Source organism: Tripterygium wilfordii, chromosome 16, assembly GCF_013401445.1.
Source record: "Tripterygium wilfordii isolate XIE 37 chromosome 16, ASM1340144v1, whole genome shotgun sequence".
Taxonomy (NCBI): domain Eukaryota; kingdom Viridiplantae; phylum Streptophyta; class Magnoliopsida; order Celastrales; family Celastraceae; genus Tripterygium; species Tripterygium wilfordii.
The window spans coordinates 8,124,064-8,150,359 of NC_052247.1; the positions used below are offsets into that span (position 1 = coordinate 8,124,064).

At 38.2% G+C, this 26,296-nt stretch overlaps 1 pseudogene; it reads left to right on the forward strand.

Annotated features, from left to right (window-relative positions):
* Positions 1-24,890, forward strand: part of LOC119980748 — a 56,877-nt pseudogene extending 31,987 nt beyond the window's left edge.
* Positions 24,891-26,296: the final 1,406 nt, after the last annotated feature.

Below are 26,296 nucleotides of genomic sequence, written 5' to 3' on the forward strand. Positions count from 1 at the left end.
TATTCTTAGAAGAGGACTTTCCTGTGAGAGGTGAGATTGACAAAGATTTCCAATTTTATGAAATAGAAAATCTAGAAAATGGAGCACTTTTACCAGAAGAGGGATTAGAAGAAACTCTTAATCCTCCTGGGGAAAGTGGGAGCGACGTAGTGCCTGATCAAACTCCTATGGAGCAAGATCATAAGCAATCTCAACCTCGTCAAAGTATTCTTGAACGAATCCCACGTCGTCGATTTGAGATTGAGGGGGAAATATTCATGATTACTCCACAGGATGATGAAGAGCCTAAAATAGTCAGTGAGGCTTTATATGGTCCTAAAGCTAAGGAATGGACTAAAGCTATGGAAGAAGAGATGGAGTCTATGAAAACTAATCAAGTCTGGGACTTGGTTGATTTACCGCCAGGTCGAAAATCCATTGGAAATAAATGAATTCTAAAAATTAAACGAAAGGCGGATGGGTCAATAGAATGATATAAGGCTCGGTTAGTAGCAAAAGGTTACACTCAAGAAGAGGGAATTGATTATGAAGATACTTTCTCACTAGTTGTGAGAATAACTTCAGTTCGTCTAGTCCTAGCAATAGTCGCACACATGGACTTAGAATTATACCAGATGGATGTGAAAACTTAATTTCTCAATGGGGAACTAGATGAGGAAATCTATATGGATCAACCTTTATGCTTTGAGTCAAAAGGACAAGAGCGCAAAGTTTGCAAGCTAAATAGATCCCTATATGGTCTTAAACAAGCATCTAGGCAATGGAACATCAAGTTTCATCAAGCAATCCAAAGGGATGGCTTTACGATGATGGAAGAAGACCATTGCGTGTATTTAAAACGTTCAAGTAATGGTTTCATAATTTTGTCCTTGTATGTCGACGACATTTTATTGGCTGAGAATAACAAAGAATTGATTGATGCCACTAAGAAGTGGTTATCATCAAACTTTGAAATGAAAGACATGGGTGAGGCTAGCTACGTGCTAGCAGTGAAGATCATAAGAGATCGCGCTAGAAGGCTTTTGGGAATTTCTCAAGAGACTTACATCAAAAAGATGTTAGAGCGCTATCACATGCAAGATAGCAAGCCGATGGATACCCCTGTTGATAAGAACTTGACCTAAGTCGTGATACGTGTCCCAAGACTCCAGAAGAGATAGAAAAAATGTCCAGAGTACCATATGCCAGTGCTATTGGTAGTTTGATGTATGCAATGATGTGTACACGTCCCGACATATGTTATGCTGTTGGGTTGGTTAGTCAATTTCAATCGAACCCTGGTCAAAAGCACTGGATAGCAGTCAAAAGGATTCTGCGATATCTGAAAGGGACTTCAGATTACATGCTATGTTACCAAGGAAAGAAGGATTTGCCACTGGTCGGTTATTCTGATGCTGATTGGGGAGGAGAAATAGATCAGTCTAAATCAACTTCAGGATATACTTTCTTGCTTAATGGTAGTGTAATACTATGGAGTAGCAAGAAGCAATCCTGTATAGCCCTGTCCACAATGGAGGCTGAGTACGTAGCTTGTTCCGCAGCAACACAAGATGCAGTTTGGTTAAGGAGTTTCCTACAACATTTAGAAGTTGTCAAATGAACGTCAGAACCTGTGACAATTTTCTGCGATAACACTGCTGCATTGGCTGTAGCCAAGGATCTCAAATACCATGGAAAGACCAAACACATCAGGATGAGATATCACTATATTAGAGACGCAATTGCTGAACAGGAAGTGGTCCTTAAACACATTTCTACACATGATATGGTGGCTGACCCACTTACCAAACCAATAGCTAGGGACGCATTTGTTAAACATGTGAGATCCCTAGACTTACGTAGAATGTGATTTAGAATGTTATATGTTATGTGGACCATGTAAACACTTGCAACTGTTGAATAATATTTGAATGCCATTAAATTATTCAACTTTTATTTATGGCATACACTATGAGTATTGATAGTATAATTTATGAATTGTGTCAATAGACATTGATTGGCTCACTCACACGAGCAATCGCCTCTTGTGCTAGTAGGGCGAGTAGAGATGAGACTATTTGAATTAGAACGCTTAGAATGCGACTTGAGCGCAGTAGAAGCGAGCATAATTCAATATTATTAAAAATGGAGTCGCCCTGGTTAGGGCCAAGATGAGTTTCTTAGAACAAGAAAAATCGACATGAATGAATCCTCACCATTCATAAGTCTATTTATAGAATGCCGAGTGTGAAATTAGTCATCTAGCACTGTTGATAGTGAGTAGATGAGAATTTCAAGTTTGACTCCTGCGAATTGGTGACAAGACTCAGACTCGTATGATGTATTTCCTTCTATGAGGAGAGCAATGACATACGCTCTTTATCTGAGGATAAGAAAAAGAAAAGCTCCACCATAGCATGTATTTCATACTACATGTGCAAGCGACCATTTAGGAAGTAAATAATGGATCCCTGCTTCTTTACTGTGTGAGTCCTGGAGATCTTAAATAGATCTTAAATTTTTTAGTACCCTTTGCAACTTTTGACTATGTCATGATGTGATGAATTAATGTTTGCTACTTTAAGAGTGTCACTTATGGTCATGGAATGATTCGACATAAAAGAACACTCGTAGGAAAGCATGTTGATTTAGATCTGAGTGATATGAGGGCGAAAAGAAAAGTATTTATTGGTTTTACACCTATTATTGGTATTCTCAAGCCGGAATCATCTCATTCAAAAGAGTTTGATTTGATTTAGAATACTTGTAATTGTAAAGATGGATTGAGTATAGAATTCGTGAGGTATTGGATAATACGCAATCATGTGTAACTGAAAATACTTGGGGTATATAGGTACATATTCGGGAGCAATAATTTTTCCAAAGAGGTTGATGTCTCCTATATGGCCTATGGAAGGTTTCTATATTTGAGCTCCCATTGTTCGTGTACTTTAGGTCGCACGGTCCATTCACTTGTATGAATTGCTTGTACAAATTTGAAATTTACATTAAAAAGGGATCAGCCCTACATGGGTGAGTGGGAGATGTTGGAAATTGGGTTTTACATATGGGCCTCCCATGAGGGCTTGACCCAACCCAACCCATATTAGGTTGGTTATTGAGCAATTGTCTTGGAGACAACTGCTGGTAACTTACGTCAGTTACAAAAATGTAACTGACGTTGTTCTTTCTTTAAAAAGAGAGAACACAGTACAGAGAGAGTACCTTTTGTGTAACTCTTTGTCAAAATCTTCCATACACTTCGATCTCGGAGAATCAAAGTTTACAAGCAATTAAAAAGTGTTCATACTGTGGAATAGTTCTTGGTTCTAGTAATCAAGTCGGAAACCGATCCTCGTTTATTCATACCGATCAGGAAATCAGTAAGTTTTCGATTTCTCCTTCAAATTTCTACACTTACCAAAATTGCCAATTTTCCAAGAAGAAGAAAGTGGGTTGCATTCGAATTGATGGTAGTACCCCTCCAGCTTCAAGGTAAGATTTGGTTATTGATTTCCAAGAAAAAGATGCTATTAAAGTTGCTGTGGTATTGACTCATTTTTTTTGAAATTTTTTTCCTATGAATTGTGCTTTCCCTTACTAAATATTCTGTTGTAATTTGTCTACTGCGGTTATCGTGCTAGCTTCGATTTACATTGGATGGTTTATAATATCTTTGCGCAGTTATCGATCAAAGCAGGTGGAGTTGGATTAACTTTAACAGCTGCCAACACTGTTATTTTTGCAGAGCTCTCATGGACTCCGAGTGACCTGATTCAAGCAGAGGATTGTGCCTATAGGATTGGCCAGGTAAAGCATGAGTTGTTTTTCTAGGTTTGATCTTATATGATTGGCCTGGTATATTATGACCCTTATTCATTACTGGCAGTTCCGTTATAATAGAGAGATTAAGTCGGTTAATTAGAGATATATTAGGTCTGTAATAGTTGGTTATCAAGCAATTATGAAATGAAGATAACTTCTTCTCTCTGTGTTCTCTTTGTCTTCTTTCCCTGTAAACTTTTCTCTCACCATTGCTAGGGTTAGGTTTGAAAGGGGTTCTATCAATTGGTGTTGGAGCAATCTCGATTCTAATTGGAACTGATTGTTCCCTTCCTGTGCAAGCCTCACCACCACTATAATATCGCAGTAGCCAAGGAAGCCAAAATCACAGCCATCGAAGAAAAATTGAAAAAGCTTTAGGAGTCAATTGCGAATATTAATCATGGTTGCAAAAATCGCTAGTCGGCCGCTAGGCGGTTCGTAGGGATTAGGGATTAATTGGATTAATGGGGGACTAGTCGAGGATTAATCGAATTAACCGTTTTGAGTTTTTTTAGTTAAAAATATATATATGCAATACATATCATATGTGTGTGTAAAATAGTATTGATTTCACTCCAAAATGGCAACATTAGACGTTTAACTAGACATTAGTCATTGACCTGATTTGACAAATAACGAAAAGAATATCTGATTTACAAATAACTTGAGTGATTTAACTAAATATTGTAATGGGCCAGGAGAAATCATTAGAGAGGTCCAAAGCAAGGCCCAAAGGAGAGGCCTCATAGACTTCAAGCCTTAGTAGGGCTCTGAAGACTGGAAGCTCCTCGAAGAAAACTTTGAAGTGCGACGGAGAAACCAAAGATGGAGGAGATGGCTAAAGACGACAGACGACAAATGAGGGAGAGATCTAAAGAGACTTCTTCTTGTTCTCGTTGGTCGGAGTCTCACCTGTCTTAGATGAAAGGTGTCTTTGTCTTAGAGAATGACCTGCAATGGTCTCCGTTTGGAGACTCAGAGTTCGTCGCAGGTGGATGGAACTCTGTCAAAAATAAACGACTAGGCCGACTAGTTGCGATTTAATCGGGTCACCAATTAAGTGACCTGATTACCATCTAGTCAAAATGGTAAGCCTTGACTAGCGACTAGTTGTCGACTAGAGGAATTTTTGCAACATTGATATGAATTCAAACCTGGTAGCAAAGTTCACTACAGGTTTCGATACACTGTCTTGCCATGAATCAGGTGTAATTGAAAAAAATAATCGATCTGAATTAGGGCATCGTAGTGTTTGGCGATCCGATAAACAAGATTAAAGAGGATCTCAACAATGAGTGTCCAAGAAACAAAATGAATTTTCTCATTTTACTCGTGGTGATTATCCACTTGTGTGGATCCACAAGGCTGAGAAATATTTTGGATTTTATGGAACTCCAGAACATGAGAAAGTTGCTCTAGCTTCTTTCAATCTGGATTTTGAAGCCTTACAATGGTTCCCATGGATGTACTTCCATCAACCTACACCATGGTGAGAAGCATTCATAATAGCTTTGTGTGAGGAGTATGGATTTGGTGAATTTACAAATCCATTGGATGGGAAGTACAATGCCGACGATGAAGACGATTTTGTTTCTCTTCATGACGCTGATCCGTAGAATCTAATAGTTCTTGTTGAGGAATATAACATGTGCCTAATTTTAGACCAACCTCAGGCACCAAAGGTGTTTGATGAATGTCCTCAACCAGCTGTCAATGCGATTGGGCCACAAAATCATATGGTCCATAATGCTGAAAGTTCTGTGATGCCCAAGGTAGAGATAACATAGAAGATTCATGTTTTCGGGGAAGTGAATCGCGCAAAGTGGATGCCTCAACACTCAGATATTCTTGGGTGCCCTAAGGCTGCTTTGGTATGTGGTTATGATCTGAATTTGATTTTTGCTTTGGTATGTGGTTATGAATTCGATTTCTTATCATTGCCAATGTTGTCCATTGAAAGCAATATTGTATGGTAGTTTTGTGGAGTCAAAAGGGGGTAAAATAGGATTTTTCAAGAAATGGGATTTTTGTGGAGGGAATGAGAGTACTGCAAGTGTATAGTAGAACTTGGACAATGGAGTTGTTAATGAGTATAGGCAATAATGGTGTAGGGAATATCAGTACCTATGATCCGGGGTATGTATCATGTATGTGAATTGTTGTTGAGAGGACTTTGGGCTAAAATTCTGAAGAACTACTTGGAGATTCCAATAGTGATAATTTTGCACTAAAGAACTACTAGATTGTTCAGTATTTTGGTGAGATTGGTATTGGGACCCCTGCTTTGAAGTTTATCGTGATATATAATGTTATAATTGATGGTAAAACAGTTGAATCTTTACTCTTGGGAAGCAAAAATTTCTCAAAAGATTTACCTGAGTTGCTTCTGAACTTGACCAAGTTAACATTCTTGAATTTGAGTAACAACAAATTTGGAGGAGATATACAGGACATTATTTGTATTCTTAAGTTGCCAAATGTTTCTCGATTAGACCTGAACTGCAATAATTTCTCGGGTCCATTATCTGTTGAACTCTCTCAAGTATTGAGCTTGAAGCTCGTGATTCTTACTTACAATCAATTCAATGCTACCATTCCTGCTGAAGTCGAAAACATGCAAAACTTCGAAGCTCTTGTTTTGTCGTCCAATAGACTAAGTGGTTCCATACCATCCTCACCTGAAAAACTAGAGTCCTCGATGCTCGTGTACACCATACTCACAACTAAGAAGTGCAGAGGCACTTGTGATTTGTTGCTCAAAGATACTGATATTTTTTCAGTGTGTGCTCTAGGGTCTTTGGTTAGTATGCTGAACTTCTGTTTCAATGAAATGTATGGGAGCTTCCTCTAGAGATTGCACAGGTGACACTTGTGCTACTTAATGTAACTCAAAACAAGTTCTCAGGTGAAATTCATACTAAACTGGGAACTCTAAAGTGCTTACAGAATCTTGATTTGTTTTATAGCAAATTAACTACTTTGGAAAATGGAACCCCAGCTAGACGAAGACCATTTGAAGTTTATATTTTCCATCTTATTCTTAATAGACTCTGGGGAATATTTGAGTTTAACGGGAAGCCAAGAGATGAACTGGAATTTTCAGGTTGGAAGGAGAATGTGGGTCTAGTACCAGTAGGAGGTGGCAAATATATGCAGAGACAATGGTGTGTCCTTGATCCACAAGTGGCTGATTTGGCTTATAGCATTGATTGTGTTTGTAGTCTATCAGATTACGCTACATTAGGTTATTGGTCTTCTTGCAATCATATAAGTGTGTAGGGAAATACTTCTTATGGTTTTAACATGCATTATTAGGTGAATGACCACAAACAGAAAGACTAGGACTGTGATTTCTCTACTCTTGGACATTATTTGGCCCTTCAGTGGCTTTCTTGGTGGACAATATGTTGGCAAGGAAATTGTAGTGGCAAAATAATGATGGGTACAACCATCTTGGATGCTATTAAAGAAGCTATGGGAGATGAAATTGTAGTGGATTATGAGAAACATCCAAATACCTCAGCAAATCAGGACTTCTCTCATGCTACTGTAGTTGATAAAATCCCAACTTTAACAATACTAATATCTGACATCAACTGTGCTAGTTGGGAGAAAGCTTCTGAAGGGCATGGGTGTTTTATAGTGCAGGTTTTGGTGCTTAGCTTTACATGGTTTAGTGAATGACTAGATGGAGCATTACGTGAAGCAAATGGATCAAATGAGATTGAGTATGTTCTGGAAAGACGATTACAACAAGGAGATACTCACTTAGAGTTTCACAAGATCAATTCTTATTTTGTCTACAAAAACCTTTGTGATGGGACTGATACTCTGGAACTCAATTCAAGCCATTTTGCATTGTATTTGCAATTGTGGGAGTTTCATTCAGATCAAATACATGTGAAGAGAAGAAGTATACAGTCCTGCCGCTTTTCATTAATTCTGGAGTACATTGCAACCAAATGGAGATCCTTTAATGTGGATGACACTTGAAGCTCATTCTATACTTGGAGTACTTTGAGGAATGCAATAGTGTGCTTTGTTAATGTAGATTCCAAAATCTGTAATCGACTTGTTATCGTCGATTGAGGCCTATGACAACCCTACAAGATCAAAGGGAAGTTGACGGTCAAACTTGGACACTGGTGTGGTGTCGGCTGAACAAGCTCCAACGGTCAAGTCAGTCAACGGTGGGAGATATTTAAGTGAGAGAAGTGAATGGCATTTAGAGAGACTGAGAGAGATACCAGGTAGTTGAGAGAGTAAATGAAGAGGGGTCCTCCTCTATTTATAGTGTTTCAGATCACGTGGTCAGCACGTGTTGACTGTACGAACGGGCTTCTTCGTTGGGCCGTAATTAGGTCTGCGGCCCAATCTGGGATTATTTGGCATCTAAAACCTTGGGCCTTAGATGCCTGGTTTTGCACCCATTCTAATCTTGGGCCTTGGACTTTCGCTTGGACTTGGGCCAGACATACCTTCGAACAGATATTTGGGCTGATCTAACCATGGGTCTTTCAACGTATGATCAAGTATTTTGGGTCAACGGTTTTTGGCCCATACAGTTTGTCCCCCACTCTCAAACTTAAGTTTCTTGACTTTGAGAGTTGTTAGGTAGTCAGTCGGACGAAGATCCTTAGCCACTTGGATTTCAGACTCTCCTAGATCCGGTGTCTCATTCGGACGAAGGTCCTTGGCCAATTGGGCTTCAAGTTTTAGACTCTCGTGCGTCTAGTGTTCGTTCGGACTAAACTCCTTGGCCATTTAGGCTTGAACGTTAGACTCTCGTGGGTCTAGTTGTTCGATCGGACGAAAGTCCTTGGCCACTTAGGCTTGAACGTTAGCCATCGTGGGTCTGGTGCCTCGGTAAATTTGATATTGGGTTCGTCCGATTTTGTGGGTTCCTGCCACGTGTGAGCTAGATTTGATAAGATCTTTTCATTAGTTATGGCTGCCAGCTGGCCACCAACTTTCGGGCATTTGTTTTGTCCAAGGTCATCTTTTAGGGTTTTGAGGCATTAAATGTTCCTCAGAAGATGTGCAATGAACAGGGTAGAAGCCATCATTTTGTTTTTCTAGGCAATCATCACCCAGGCAATAAATGAGCCCCGTTTCTCGTGTTGCTTCTTATATATACCGAGAATCAAGCTTCTTTCTTTTACTTAGTTCCGTTGTTTTAGGTTACCTTCGTTTTCCTTTTGTTTTGCTCGTGGTTCCTTCTTGCTCCAACGTCTTTTCTTCCATTGTTTAGGTGACTCCCTTGCTTTTTTCTTGAGTTTCTTTTTGTTTTTGTCTCTTCTTTGCTATTTTATCCTCCTCGCATGTATTTCCTTGTTGTCTTTTCTGATTTAGGGCCAGTTCTTGGCTTTCCTGTGGGTTCTGGGAGTTCTTCCTCCACCATACCTAGGTTTCTGGTGAAATTATCTGGTGGGTGGAATCGATGGCTTCACTTCCAATTGGAGGAGATTGCCAATCTCAAGGAGTCTGATGTGGATGAATTAAGGGAAAATAAGAGGTTTGGTTCAGTTTCTGAAGACGATTCCACTTGACATGTCATTGTGGATACTAGTATGACCCTAGCCCACAAAGGTAGGGAGGAAGAGGGTAGAACTAGTTTGAGTCGACCGACTTCTTTGAACGTAATCTTTCATCCGAGGAAGACACATCATGAGTCGGGGTTGTGGTATGCAAAGCCGATTGAAGAAGTGGGACCTAGTGGTGGCCAGGCGATCCCGCTCAAAAGTGGGGCTGAGCCAACCATTGCAGACGGTAAGCCATTGAATTTCTTAGTAAAGACCAACATCCCAGCCTTAAAAGGCAATGACGTTTTGGGGTTGAAGTACTGTTATAAATTTTCGGCCGGGTTAGAGGTAAAAGCTCCCGCCTATTATCAAAGGATTGATTGGGACGTGTCGGGATGAATCGCTATGTATGAGGTTCCATTTAAACTAGGTCTTCATTTTTCGATACGAAAGTTGGCACTGGACGTATTGCGTTACTTCCTCATTGCTCCGACGCAGCTCATGCCAAATGGATGGAGACTTCTCCTCGTCGTTGAGTGTCTTAATGAAAGATTGGGACGTCCGATCGGGTACAAGGAGTTGCTGAATTACTACTATTTGAAGGAGCATCCCAGAGATGCTGGCCGTTATACTTTTAATTTGTATAGAAAGAAGCAAGGCCACCCCGTTTTAAACCTGACAATAGCCAATCGAGGTTGGAAACCCAATTTTTTATGGGTTTGAGGGGAGATGGTATTTGGTCCTCGTGGATCGGACGGAATTCCGTTTCCTGGAGAAAAGATAGTAAGTACAATATGTCGTTTTAGTCCGTTTGCGTTTAATTGACTGGAACTTATATTTCTTTTCTTACAGGGAACTTAAATACGAAGCCGATTTGTGAGAATTACGAGCGGGCCTTCAACAACTTCGTTGGGGACCTGACTATCAAACAGAGGGATTGGAAGGACATTCTAAAGGAAGCCAACTTGCGGAGGAGTTCTTTGTGGTCGCACGTTGACGATATTCAAGAAGGTACTCCCGTACCTAAGTTTAAAGATTTAAGTATTGCCACTGCTGAGGATCTCAGGGGTGCTTCTGTGCGTTGCAAGGCATATGGAGTTTCAGATTATCTTGGCTAAGGTATTAATTTGCTTTTACTAGGTGCAAAAAAATAAAAATAAAACAACACACCTAACGTTGGTCTTTGTGTTTTTTATGAGGCCTTTTAAAATTGATAAGTTTGTAACTTCTCAAAAAGTTTTGATATCAAGAAAATAGATGGCTTTTGTTGAACCTTATAGAGTATGTCAACTAGAGATATATTATAATTGTGGTCATCTTTTTGTTCTCGAATTAATTTGTCAATGAAAATTATCACCATTAGCTGGTGATGATTTGAATCGTAGAGGAATTCTTCAAGTTTAAGTTTATTAATTATGGCAAGTTTCAGTAGGGAAAGTTTCACTGATGGCTTTATTAATTAGGCTTTGTTAATTATGCATAGTAAGTTCTTCTTTTTAATTGTGTTAGGGAATGGTCTTATTCTTCCAAGTTCCAGGTTAACTGTGTTTGCCAAATGTCAATTTGATTCCAAAGAGTAATTTCCTGTCTGATTCACTTTTGGAATGGACAATTAGGGAATATGAACTCTCCATAGCTGATTAATACTCCCAGGATGGCTTCTTGCTTTTCACGAATGGTTTTGCTAGACATTGGATATTTAGCTGATAATAGTATGGCGACCAAAGTGAACGTTGAGCTGAATATATTCGGCAATATCGGTTAGCTTTTTGCACCTGAAGGATCGCTCTATGATTCACATCAATGTGATTCAAAATGAATTGATTGTGGGTTCTTTCCCCAATTTTTCCCTGAATTATTTTCTCGCCTAAGCAATAAGAGGGATCTCAAAAAAGAATGTTTATGGATATATTATAAATATGTCTCACTTTAAAAGGACCGGTTTTTAAAGCCTGCTACTGGGGGAGGAAGTTACTGTTGAGGATCTCGGACTGCTGTTGTGCACTGCAAGGTATTTGGGGTTTCAGATTATTTTGCCCATGGTATTGAGCATGTTGTCATCAACAGCTTTGTCGCTAGGTATTTGGGGTTTCAGATTATTTTTCCCAAGGTATTGAGCATGTTGTCATCAACAGCTTTGTCGCTCCTATAAGTTAGTCATTGTTGCCTGGCAACTTAATCCTTTTCATTGAGATTGTGCATGTTGAATATGCCAGTGTAGACATAAAAAAATTACAACCCAATTAAATAAAATAGTGGGCTTTAAATGGGCTCTAAATTAAAATAATTTATGAAGCCCAAATTAAATTAAATTAGTTAAATGGATAAAATCTAAGATAAATTCAAATAAAATCAAATTCAAATAAAATAAAAATAAAATCAAAGGGATAATCATTGATTAAGTGATTTCTCCACTATACCCTTAATGTCAAGGGTTAAGGCCAAGGGTACATCAAGTAAATTCCACTTCTCCCTTTGCCTATAAATACCAAGCTCATTTGGAAAAAAAGAAGGAGAAAAAAAGAAGAGATAAATTATCTCAAGACTCTCACAAATTTCCTTCAAGTTCAAGTTCTCTAAATTCGGAATTCTTAGAATTCCTTCAAGTCTCAAGTCCAAGTCAAGTACCGGAAGTGAAAAGTTTAAGTTCTCTAAATCCGAAATTCTTAGAATTCCTTCAAGTCTCAAGTCCAAGTCAAATCTCAAAATCAAGTCCACCAAATCAAGTTCCAAATTCAAGTCCAGCAATCAAATCTCAAATTCAAGTCCAGTAATCAAATCCAACTGGAGTTTATTACAAATTCGTAAAATTTGTTTGAAGCACTCAACTAAAAATCAGAGGATTCCGTATTCGTATGGAATATATCAAAAGAAGATATCAAGTCCACTTTGATTTAAATATTTGTAATTTGTACCAAGTTCTAAGTGTATTGAATTTACACTAAGAAATTTGCTGTGTACAAATTTCTGGCACGCTCGGTGGGACCCTCTTCTCCTCTCATCTTTCAATTGAATTTATTAAATTCAGTCTAAGTCAAAACTATGGAATCCATGATTCTTTCGAAGGAGATTGATGTCACTAATGACGTCTCTCACGCAACTCGTACTCGAGTTAAAGCCGGAGAATCACAATTGATTTCTCCTCTTAAGAAATTCTCAAAAAAGGGTCAAAAGAAGTCCCATGTGAGTAAATCCAAATCCAAATCCCATAAATCAAAAGAGGCGGAATATGTACATTCCAGCTTCTCGGGTGATGAATCCGAGTCCAAATCCCTTCAAATCAAAGATGAAACAAAAGAGGCGGAATATGTATATTCCAGCTCCTTGAGTGATGAATCCGAGTCCAAACCTCATTCGGTGAAGTTGGCATCACGGAAGTGGGGTGATTACACCTCTCCTTCGGAGTCTGAATCCGAATCCGAATCCAAATCTAAATCTCCCAAGTGAAAAGGAATGGAATATGTATATTCCAACCCCTCATATGAGGAATCCACATCATGGAAGTGGGATAATTACATCGCAATGTCGGAATCAGATATTCCTGTATCGGTTATGATGACCGAGGCAACAAGTTTCGAAGATCAGGTGAAACAAATGAATGTCACCATTGATCAATTGACAAAGTCCTCAGAAGAGAAGGACAAATAAATTTCTGCACTCATAAATCGATTGGATTCCCTAGGACCAATCACGGAACCGAGCAATGAAACATTTGTTTCACGAGAAGGTAAAGCTCCAGAGAGTTCAAATTCTCTTAAAGCTCAACAAAAGCAAGAAGAGCAAGATCGCTTGACAGCACAAAATGCTCTCCACGATTCCACCAACTTATCTGTTGCTTCACTCTCTGTTAATCAACTCCAAAACATGATTGCTGATACCATCCGAGCTCAGTATGGTGGAGCCTCACAATCATCTCTAGTGTACGCAAAACCATATAGTCGTTGAATTGATTAAATCCGCATGCCATGGGGTTATCAACCCCCTAAGTTCCAACAATTTGATGGGAAGGGCAACCCAAAGCAACATGTTGCTCATTTCATCGAAACTTGCAATAATGCAGGTACATTTGGTGATTCCATGGTAAAACAATTCGTGCGTTCCCTAAAAAGAGCTGCATTTAAATGGTATACTGACCTTCCAACTGGCTTCATTGAAGGTTGGGATCAACTTGAGCACGAGTTTCTAACTCACTTTTATAGCACCCGACGGACAGTTAGCCTCCCGAAACTCGCAAGAATGAGGCAGAATAAAGAAGAAGCTGTGGTCGAGTATATTGAACGCTGGAGGAACCTTGTCCTAAATTGGAAGGAACGTATAAGTGAAAGTTCCTCTATCGATATGTGTGTTCAAGGAATGCATTAGGGGTTACTATACAATCTTCAAGCTAGTATGCCTCATTCCTTCTAGGAACTTGCAACCCGAGCCCATGACTTGGAAATCCAAATAGCAAGGCATGGAAGCCATTTGCCAAGTGACCCTCGTGAAAAAAGAGAATTAAAAAAAGAGGTGAAAAAGGATTCAAAGCCTTCGCGGACTAAAGAATCCATGGTTGTTACTACCGACCCAATTAAGATTTCTACACAGAAATCTAAATCTAAATTCGAGTCCAAGACTCGTAAGGATCAAACTCAAATCAAGGAGCGACCAACCTTGAAACAAATGCAAGAGAAGGAATACCCATTTGCGGATTCCGAAGTGTCTGGAATTCTAGACCAATTACTTGAACAGAAGCTCATAGAACTTCCTACTTCGAAGCGGCCGAAAGAAATTGGTCAAAATGATAATCCTAAGTACTACAAGTATCATCGCATTATTAGTCATCCGATTGAGAAATCTTTTGTCTTGAAAGACATAATCATGCGGTTGAATAGGGAAAACAAGATCGATCTCGATCTTACTGACAATGTTGAAGTTAATTGCGAAATGGTGGCTTTTGGGTCATTTGATCCCATTCCAATATCAATGGAATCTCAAACGATGCCCTCGTCCCTAACTAACGAGGAATCATCAAATATAAAACTGACTACTGAGCTTCCTGAAGGAGCTATAAGAGTCCAGTTCATTGTAGATGGAGAAGCCACCACTGTCTATGCATATCCCGGAATGCCGAGGCCACAAGCTCCAAATAGGCCAACGTTATATGAAATCATGACGGATGATCTAGATGTGTGGGATTCGTCACCAGAAATGTATGATTCATCCTCTGAAAGTGAAGATGAAGGTTGGATAGAAGTGAAAAGTAAAAGACAATACCCATCACCAATCTGGTCTCTTCCAAGTCCGATACCTATTCTGAATAAAGAGTTCGGAAGGAGAGGAAATAAGAAATCTCGGCCTAAGAATCGATTAAGAAGAAATCGAAGAAAGACACATGTTGATGTGGAGACTGAGAACACTCATTCAACGCCCCGAAAAGAAGTAACTCTTAAGGAATACTTTCAGAAAGATAACTTTCTAGATGAACATATGACATCATATGTGATCAGTGCAATAGACTCTAAAGAGTCACATGAAGAAAGAGATGGTTCTAAGAGGGAAGCCTCAAGCATTGAGAAGAAAGGAGTTGTTACTTCACTCCGAGAAATTCCCTCTGACATGAACATCTCAGAAGTCCTTGAACTCCCAACAGATACTCGTTTGGCGCTAGTTCAAACACTACTCAATCCGGAAGAATACAAATGGGAAAATATTTTCCCAAATAGGAAAAGTTAGTCACGTTGATTGTATGACAACAATTACTTTTATGGACGATGACTTACAGCTTTGGACGATGACTTCATAACAGGCCACTTTATGTTAGTGGAATTATTCGAGAACACAAAATATCTTGAATCCTCATTGACTGTGGATCTGCTGTAAATATTATGTCGATTCATACAATGAGAAAGATTGGAATCTCAATGAATGAGCTTTCTAAAAGCAAACTCACAATCCAAGGTTTCAATCAGAAAGGACAACGTGTCATTGACACAGTCCGATTAAAGATTGAGATGAATGATTTGATATCATCAACTTTATTTCATGTAATCGACTCCAAAACATCCTATGAATTACTTTTGGGACGTGTCTGGTTACATGAGAATGGAGTAATTCCTTCAACATGGCACCAATGCTTCAAGTACAGTCGAGATGGCGAGGAAAAATGCATTGTAGCCGAATCAAAGCCATTCGCAAGTGAAGAATATCATTTTGTGGATGCAAAATTTTACCAAAAGGAAGATATGCCCCAAGAAGCCCTTCCAGTGTTGATTCCGGAATCAAAAATGACATAAAAGATGACTCAATTGAGGACATCTTATCAAGAACCTTTGTAAAGGAATCATCAAAAATTGAGTTGTCGAAGAGTGATATTGACATTCTCAAGGAAGACCTAATCCTTCCGATCCTTCTATTGGGAAAGTTGTGAACTTAAATTCTACACATGAAAATGTCAAGGAAGCTGAGCTTCCTAAAGCTTTGGGAGACCATTCAAATGGATGGTTTGATCCGTGTGTAAAGAAGCTCATGGAGAACGCTGGATACGGAAAAGGGAAGCCACGCATACTTGGTGACCTTGATTCGTTCTGTCTAGTGGAAAAGCTCTGGTGATAAATAAACAAGGAATATCTATTCCACAATCAAAACACGGATTGGGACATGAGTCTCGACACTCACACCCTATCCGAATTAGAGCAAAGAAAGCATCGACCAATCCAATCATGATATAGATTTTTGAGTATAATGATGACAAGCCCGTAGAGCCCCTTGCTCCGAGCCAAATACAATAGCAAAATACTCGAATTTCAGTATTTGAACGGATGAGTGATAATCCATCAACATCAAACCAAATGGAGTCTATACAAAAAGTCTCTGTATTCTCTAGGCTTGGGCCAAAAGTCCAGAAAAAGGATCCGAAGAAACGAAGGAGACAAAGACCTCGGAGACATAATACTCTAGCTGAAGATAAAAGTAAAGACAAGGTGATTGTTTCTGTCAATCACGTCACAATTGAGGAAGTGACTGAAAAAGAATTCAATTTCGAATCATCTTCTGATGAAGAACCCATATCGGCACCATCTACCTTTGAAGATGGGGGGCAAGCTACGGTTGATGATCTCAAGGAGATCAATCTAGGAACTGAAGCTAATCCAAGGCCAACATTTGTAAGTGCGCTTCTAAGTCCAGAAGAAGAAACAAAATACATCTAGCTTTTGCAAGAATATATGGATGTGTTTGCATGGACTTACAAAGAAATGCCAGGACTAGATCCAAAGATTGATGTCCATCACTTGTCTATCAAACATGGAGTACGTCCCATAAAACAAGCTCAAAGACGATTCCGACCGGAATTAGTCCCAAAAATTGAGAATGAAGTCAATAAACTTATTGAAGCTGGATTCATTCGAGAAGTTAAATACCCGACATGGATTGCCAATATTGTCCCAGTGATGAAGAAAAATGGGCAACTACGGGTCTGTGTTGACTTCCGAGATTTAAATAAAGCATGTCCAAAGGATGATTTTCCATTGCCCATCACGGAGCTAATGGTTGATGCAACTACTGGACACTAAGTGTTATCCTTCATGGATGGCTCGTCTGGATACAACCAAATTCAGATGAACCCAAAGGATGAGGAATTCACTGCATTCCATACTCCAAAAGGAATATATTGTTACAAAGTTATGCCTTTTGGATTGAAGAATGCCGGAGCCACATATCAACGTGTCATGTAGAAGATCTTTGATGATATATTGCATAAAAAGGTGGAATGTTATGTGGACGACTTAGTCGTAAAGACCAAAAATCGAAAAGATCATTTAGGTGATTTGCGGGTTATCTTTGAAAGACTTCGTCGATTTCAATTAAAGATGAATCCTCTCAAGTGCGCCTTTGGTGTCACTTCTGAAAAATTTCTTGGCTTCATCGTAAGACATCGAGGTATTGAAATTGATCGAACAAAAATCGACGCCATTATAAAAATGCCAGAACCGACTAACTTACACGAGCTAAAAAGCTTGCAAGGAAAGCTCGCATACATTAGAAGGTTTATTTCAAACCTTGCTGGATGATGCCACCCATTCAATAAGTTGATGAAAAAAAGAGACTTCTTTTAAATGGGATGATACTTGTCGGAAAGCCTTTAATAATATCAAAGAGTACCTCCTACATCTGCCTGTACTAAAGGCAGCAATTCCAGGTAAGCCATTAATCCTATACATTGCTGCCCAAGAGCGATCATTAGGAGCACTTCTTGGACAAGTGGATGATGAGGGGAAAGAAAGTGCATCATACTACGTGAGTCGTACTTTGGTAGGCGTGGAGCTAAATTATTCACCAATTGAAAAAGTGTGCCTAGCATTAGTCTTCGTAACAAAGAAGCTAAGACATTATATGCTTGCACATGTTATTCATTTGATCTCAAAGGTGGATCCACTTAAATCCATCATGTCGAGACCAGTCTTATCCGGAAGATTAGCAAAGTGGGCACTTCTTCTATCGGAATTTGATATTACTTTTGTACCTCAAAAGGCTATAAAAGGACAAGCTTTAGCGGATTTTCTACCGGACCATCCGATTCCAGCAGAGTGGGAGCTTCCAAAAGAGTTTTCAGATGAAGAAGTCTTTTTCACTGATGTAATACCATTATGGAAATTATTCTTTGATGGTGCTGCACGAAAATATGGTGCAGGAGCTGAGGTAGTTTTCGTTACCCCTCAAAATGAAGTCATGCCTTTCTCCTTTACATTGATGGAGATGTGTTCCAACAATGTGGCAGAATACCAAGCCTTGATAATTGGCTTGGAAATGGATTTAATCAACTTTTATCAAAATATGAAGTCCGGAAGATCAATTAATTCCTTACCAAAAGCATGCGACAAAGCTCTTGGAAAAATTTGACATGGTTAATATTATTCATGTCCCAAGGAATGAAAATCGACAAGCAGATGTATTGGCTAACTTAGCTATTGTATTCGCTAACTCTGATAAAGATATCGCGATTATGTCCATTTCTAAAAAATGGGTAATTCCATCATGGACACCTGAAGATGAAACAGAAGTTCATAATATCTCAGTTGATACAACTGAAAATGAGGATTGGAGGCAACCAATCATTGACTTTCTTAAATATGGAAAGTTACCAAATGATCATCGCCATAAAACGGAAATTCGGCGACGTGCCTCTAGATTCATGTACTACAAAGATACGCTTTATCGGCGTTCTTTTGATGGCGTGTTTCTTCGATGCCTAAGCAAAGAAGAAGCGAATCAAGTATTGGAAGAAGCCCATTCCGGGATATGTGGTGCTCATCAGTCCGGACTAAAACTTCACTTTCGGATAAAAAGGATGGGATATTATTGGTCAACCAAGGTGAAAGATTCCATGGAATATGCTAAAAGATGTGCTACTTGTCAAGTTCATGCGAACTTTATACACCAACCACCGGAACCCTTACATCTGATTGTTGCTTCATAGCCTTTTGATGCCTGGGGTTTGGATGTTGTGGGACCCATAACTCCAAAATCATCTGCTGGCCATTTGTATATCTTGGCAGCTACAGATTATTTCTCAAGATGGGCAGAAACACTTCCATTAAAAGAAGTTAAAAAAGAGACCGTTGTCAATTTCATCCAAGGTCAAATCATTTATAGATATGGAGTTCCTCGATATATCATTACTGATAATGGAAAACCATTCTATAACAGTTTAATGGACAAACTTTGTCAAAAGTTTCATTTTGTCCAACACAATTCCTCCATGTACAACGCAGCAGCAAATGGACTTGCAGAAGCCTTTAACAAAACTCTCTGCACTTTGCTAAAGAAAGTTGTCTCGAAGTCAAAGAGGGATTGGCATGAAAGGGTAGGAGAAGCTTTGTGGGCCTACCGAATAACTTATCGAACACCAACACAAGCCACACCATATTCTTTGGTTTATGGCGTTAAAGCAGTAGTACCATTGGAATGTCAAATTCCGTCTCTCAGGATTGCTATCCAAGAAGGCCTTACAACAAAGCAAAATGCTCAATTAAGGTTGGAAGAACTTGAGTCCTTAGACGAAAGAAGGTTGGAAGCTCAAAAGCGACTAGAATGTTATCAAGCTCGTATGTCCAGAGCTTTCAATAAAAAGGTACGTCCTCGATCATTTCAAATAGGAGACTTGGTCTTAGCTATAAGAAGACCAATTGTGATCACTCGACGGACTGGGGGCAAGTCCTACCCAAATGGGATGGACCATATGTAGTCACGGAAGTCTACACAAATAGTGCTTATAAAATTATCGACAAGGACGGTCTACGGATCGGACCTATCAATGGAAAATTCTTGAAGCATTTTTACGCTTAGAATTAAATTGTAATACTCCTTGCCCATATGACTATAAACTATGAATGGTATTTTTATTTAAAAAAAAAAAAAAAAAACTCGCTAGATTGAAAACCCGAAAGGGCGGTCTAGGCAAAAATAAGAGTTTAAAAAAAAAACTTGCATGGAACTACGTTTGACTTGATCTCCTCAAAAGGAGTACGTAGGCAGCTTGGGAATTTCCAAGTTCAGTCAAATCCAAAAAAAAAAAAAGACTTTGCCTTTTATTTCCAAATTCAGTCAAATCCAAATAAAAAAAACTTTGTTTTTATTTTCAAGTTCAGTTAAATCCAAATAAATAAAAAATCTTGTCTTTTATTTCCAAGTTCAGTCAAATCCAAATAAATAAAAAAAAAGACCTTGTCTTTTATTTTCAAATTCAATCAAATCCAAATAAAGAAGACTTTGTCTTTTATTTCCAAGTTCAGTCAAATCCAAATAAAAAAGACTTTGTCTTGTATTTCCAAATTCAGTCAAATCCAAATAAAAAAAAGACTTTGTCTTTTATTTCCAAGTTAAGTTAAATCCAAATAAAAAAAAAGACTTCGTCTTTTTATTTCCAAGTTCAGTCAAATCCAAATAAAAAAAGACTTTGTCTTTTATTTCCAAGTTCAGTCAAATCCAAATAAAAAAAAGACTTTGTTTTTTTATTTCCAAGTTCAGTCAAATCCAAATAAAAAAAAGAAGACTTTGTCTTTTATTTTCAAGTTCAGTCAAATTCAATGAAAAAAAACATTTCCTTGTATTATGATTTCGAAAGGACAAAATCGAAGCATGTAAATATACATTCATGTTATGATTTAAGGTTCCTTTCTTTAATGAGAATACCTTTGTTTGATGCTTATATGTGCATACTTGATGGTGCACCAAGTTATAGCATTCAAAAAAAATAAAAATAGAGAGCAAATGAATTCATTGATATGAATGTTCATTACATAAAAAAAGCTAATAGAAATGACAAAGAATGACAAAGAATAAATAAATAAAGAAGTCTAATTCTTCTTGATCCAATTCGCTAGCCCACGGAATCCATCTTCCAAAGTTGCCTTCCGTCTAGCAATCGACTCAGCTGCAGTGGCATCCTTAACTTGGAGCTTCTCTAGCTTTGAATGTCATTCCTTAAATTGATTAAGGTCATCACTTTCTTTCTTCATTTTCTCATCAATGGAGTCAAGTTTGGAAGACAAAACATTATCTCGCTTCTCTAGATGAGAAATCTCAAGTCTAACTTCCTTTTGTTCTGCTTCTATCTTGCAACGTTCCTTGGTCAAGTCTGGAACAATAAGCATACGAGCAGAAATAAGATCTTCCAAAGAAGCCAACTGCTTTTGCTTTTCTTCTAAAGGTGGAAAACGCATGGTGTCATTCTCCTCGTGAAGGAAGTCATCAATGTCATTCAAGTATTCAACAACCTTTGCCATTAAAGGACAAATATCAATGTGAAAAAATTGACTACAGAAGTCTTTATAACAGGATGACTTCCGAGTGCACCATCCTTTCAAGTCAGATAGGCCTCCATGCAATGCCTTGTCAAATTCCTTCTCAAGATATGCCGTCATCGCTTCACGGAACATCTTTTCTTGCTCATTTAAAAGACTTGGTGACTTATCTTCAGGATTCGATGTTGATAAAACAACAGTCAATTGTTGGGATTTGGTGTTGGAAACTTTTCGATCCAATGTCCCTGAAGTAGCCCCATCATCTGTCAAGTTTAGACTTCCATTCTCTAAAGAATGTGTGGGTGGAATAACATCTCCTCCAATACTATCAGGAAGTTCACCTAATAGACAATCCGAAAATATCTCGCATTTCCCAAAGAGAAATGCCGATTTCTCCATGCCTCGTCAAAAAGGTATTGGTTTCAGGGCACCATACCTCACATAAAGCCCGATATGCTGAAGGGGGACGATGATATTCCATCATTGCTACTTCGACTGCTAATGATAAATCCTCCAAGCCTCTATCCTTAAGGAGTCCACCAACCCATCTGGACTCTCCCAAAATCCATTAAGATATGAAATCTCTCCTCTGTGGTTCAAAGATGTCCACCATCTAATAAATTTGTACCCAATATTCTCGGCAATCAAAGGCCGTGTGATGAAGTCATCCTCATTATGATGTGGTGCAATACACAAGTAAGGTAGGCCAGGACGACGGGCATCCGTGGATGCCAATTCCTTGGATCTGCTAATCAAAGACATATCCAAACCTTGAAATCGATTAACGCCAAGGATAGCAAAACGGCCAGTCATTGCACTGTTGACGTAAAATTTAAGATGACCCTGCATGCCTGTAGAGGATTAGTTACAAGTTCTCAAATACAAGTCAAATTGTGATTAGATAATTCAAGACTTAAATTATCCAGTCTTTGATAACTTAAGTCTTGAGGGGGCATTTATAGACATAAAAAAATTACAGCCCAATTAAATAAAATAGTGTGCTTTAAATGGGCTCTCAATTAAAATAATTTATGAAGCCAAAATCAAATTAAATTAGTTAAATGGATAAAATCTAAGATAAATTCAAATAAAATCAAATTCAAATAAAATAAAAATAAAATCAAAGAGATAATCATTGATTAAGTGATTTCTCTACAATACCCTTAATGTCAAGGGTTAAGGCCAAGGGTAGATCAAGTAAATTCCACTTCTCCCTTTGCCTATAAATACCAAGCTCATTTGGAAAAAAAGAAGGGAAAAAAAAAGAAGAAGAGATAAACTATCTCAAGACTCTCTCAAATTTCCTTCAAGTTCAAGTTCTCTAAATCCGGAATTCTTAGAATTCCTTCAAGTCTCAAGTCCAAGTCAAGTACCGGAAGTGAAAAGTTCAAGTTCTTTAAATCCGGAATTCTTAGAATTCTTTCAAGTCTCAAGTCTCAAGTCCAAGTCAAATCTCAAAATCAAGTCCAGCAAATCAAGTCTCAAATTCAAGTCCAGTAATCAAATCCAACTGGAGTTTATTACAAATTCGTAGAATTTGTTTGAAGCACTCAATTAAAAATCAGAGGATTCCGTATTCGTGTGGAATACGTCAAAAGAAGATATCAAGTCCACTTTGATTTAAATATTTGTAATTTGTACCAAGTTCTAAGTGTATTGCATTTACACTAAGAAATTTGCTGTGTAGAGCCAGATTTTGCTTAGTCTCACTTATTGATAACGTTTATGTGAAGTCATCATTTGTGCCTGCCAACTTTAATCATTCTCATTGAGGTTGATTAGTGGTGCCTTCAACTGTTATGGTAATCCTCAATGACTATTGATGCTAGAAAAAGAATTAGCTCATGTCATTGAAATTAGAGCATGCTCTTGGTGTTTTCCCCCTTTCTTCACCATGGCGACAAAAAACCCAAACATACATATATTATATATACGAGGATTGCAAAAGAATTAGTAGGGCGTGTAAAATTATATATGATTGAAAGGTAAAGAGCTGTGCTTGGTAGACTTAATGTGGTTTTTGACTAAATGATTCATGTAGCTGACAAAAAAATTGATGTTAAGGCTCTCTTGGGTGTGCTGTTATTGTACAAGTAGAAGTGGTCAAAAACTACATATTGCCATGCAAATTTGATGTAATACCTAATTAGGATGGGCCCTAATATTTTGCCTTCTTTAAATATACATTTTGTATAGTAACAAAATTAAAAAAAAAAATTACGGCTTTGATTAAGACTGATATCTGATATAATTATCCTATATAATTAAGGTAAATAGTAAAACCCAAAACTCGATGTGTGATCTTCATTTTTGACTACTCCAACCATCTTATAAAAGAATGTATGATTGAGAGCTTCTAAGTTTTGTGGAATTCTAAAGTCCGTATTATGACCTGACATATGCAAAACAGAATGTTAAAGGTAAGTTAGGATCCTCTTTATCCATTCAACAATAAAATTCCTCCTTGATGGTCACCTCAAGCTTTATTATTCAATTTTCATACACTCAAACTTTATTATTCAATTTTCATACACGGGTATGCATGACGATGTTATAATCATATTTATATTTAAGTAAATGTATAAAATTATCATGATGTTATAATCATATTTGTATTTAAGTAAATGTATTAAAATGCATTGTAAATGAACGTTTTAAATTAATATTGGAAGAATATAGCATTACATAGATTATTCTATAATAGAATGCATATAATAAACTAACCGTGCAAAGGGCGGGTATGTCATTAATTTTAAAAAGACTTCTAGATCTAGATCGATGCTTTCATAAGTCTCTCCTCTTTCTCTCTCTCCTCCTCTATCCTCTCCCCTCTCGTAAGTCTCTCCTCCTATTTCCTTTCTCGCACGCTTCACCTACTGTTAGGTATTTGTTCATCAACAATTGCATATATATGTATTTGTGGTTTTCGCATATTAAAGGTATACTTTTTATATATATACATGTCTAATTGGATAACAGTGTCATATTTATGTGTTGATATAAATATATGTGTGTGATTTCGTGAAATTACGCCTTGCGCTCGGGCGTTTGAAGGGTCGTGCGCCTTACGCCTTTAACAACACTAAATAGAGCTTTTATTAAGTGGACTTCGAAGTCTCAACTCCTGTTATTTTTCTTATTATTTCTTATCAGCGTGTGCCCAACTCCTGTTGACACAATTGGTTCATTGCTTATAGGTTTCTTCAGTCAATATATACTATCTGCACACTAATGACACAGTTGATGACATCATATGGTATGTTCATATGCTATCGGCTTTTCTTGGGTGATATAATGATCAGTAAAGTACTCCATTGAAATAACAGAGAGAAAAATTTTCAAGTTCAATCTTGATGGTTAATTAACGCATAGGATCCATTTCTCCAGGGATGTTGTTCAGAGCAAGTTAGAGAATTTGGAACAAGTAATAAGCTATTGCTCTCTCTCTCTCTTTATATATATATACACACACTTATATAGTTATATGTGTGCATGTAGCAGTTCTATTTTAAAGTTTGGAAGAACTGTGGAAAAATTGTTGAAATTTCTAAATACTGATTTGCTACTGGTGCTGGGTTCAGTACTGGTTGATTTTTGAGGTTGGTAAACTGAATGCTAGTTATTGAACAAAGAAATGATTGACGGCCATGAGAATACTTTGCAAGTCTCAGCCAGCCAGCCAAGAAGCAGCCCTGCGAAGCAGAAGACCCTTGATTGCTTCTTGAAGCGATGCAAGACGGAAGATTCTGAGCACCAACCCAGTCCTAAGTGCCCAAGCCACTGAGTGATACCGCCTTGAAGTAATATGTATTTATAGCCTGTTAGAGAACACATGGGGAGGTTGCCATTATGATCATGTGGGTATTTTTCTTTTTGCTTCTCGATTAGTTTGTCGAGGGTGTTGCTCATGTGACTTGGAGTCGATGCCTAGAGTAGGGGATGATCCCTCCTGGGTCAATCTTTACCCCCAGAGAGAAATGACATGCTTGTAATGATGTTTTGGTATAAATACATAATGGTCACACCTAGATCGATCATAGTTTAGTTGGGTCCGGATTGGGCTCGAAAGGATTTTTTTTTCTTCACTTGCTGGGCTTACTATAATTATCGGGTAAAAATTTCCTATCCAAATCTGGCCTAAAGGGCTGGGTGCCTGGGACATGATGAATTCTTGGAAATCCAAGAAAATCCCTTGCCAATACTCACATATAAGCAAAGAAGGTTTGAGAAGAAAATCTCAATTTTTTTGTTATTAATTGAATCTCCCAACATACGAACTACACTTGGCTTTTATAATAATCAAATCTATTCTTAATACACATAGCAAACTACTCCTAATAGAAGTCTACTCCTAAAAGTTGTCATTGGCAAGAATATAAATTAAATATTATCCTAATAATTGCAACTCCAATAGTCTAGGAAATATCAGCCGTGCACTCCAAATCTACTACATTCCCGGGCTGCATGACTTCAAGCCCACGATTTGCATGGCTTGATTTCGATCCATCTTCATCTCATAACGGCGAACCCGATTGTATGCAATCTTGAGTTCACGATGTAGGTCTTCATCACAGAGTCAAAGCACTCTCTGGAGAAATGGAGAATTGCATTGCCGCCGCATATAGCATGGGGAATCTAGATAAGCATGGCCCTAGAAATGTATCTATCTACTATCCACTCTTTACTATGGATTTGGGCTTAAATTTTAAACTTAGCGTGGCCCATAGTCAAAAAATTCTGAAGCCTGTTTTTTACCGGCTTGGGTAGGCCGTGGCTATCAGACAGCCCGGCCCATGTGTTGGCTCTAGTAATGTAACCACTCTTTACAATGGATTTCCTGCTTCCTGTAACAGTGAAAGTTACATTAACCCAAGTATGGGGCATCAACTGCCTCGTGATTTTCTACCTTTTTTTCTTTTAAAAAATGCCATGTTCGCGTTGACTGGACAAAAACTGCCAGGCAACACTTCGGCGACCACGTGTAATTTTCCGGTTGGTGAGTGACCTGCCATGAGAAAGAAATCAACAATCAATTACCGAGTTGAGAAACCTGAAACTTGGTGATTGAGTTGAAACGAGTTACATCTTTTGGTGATCAAATTGGCTATTTACTCAATTTACACAAGAGACAAGCATGCTGACATAACAAAAGGTGAAAGACTCACAAATTGTTGATACAAGGCTGGGCAC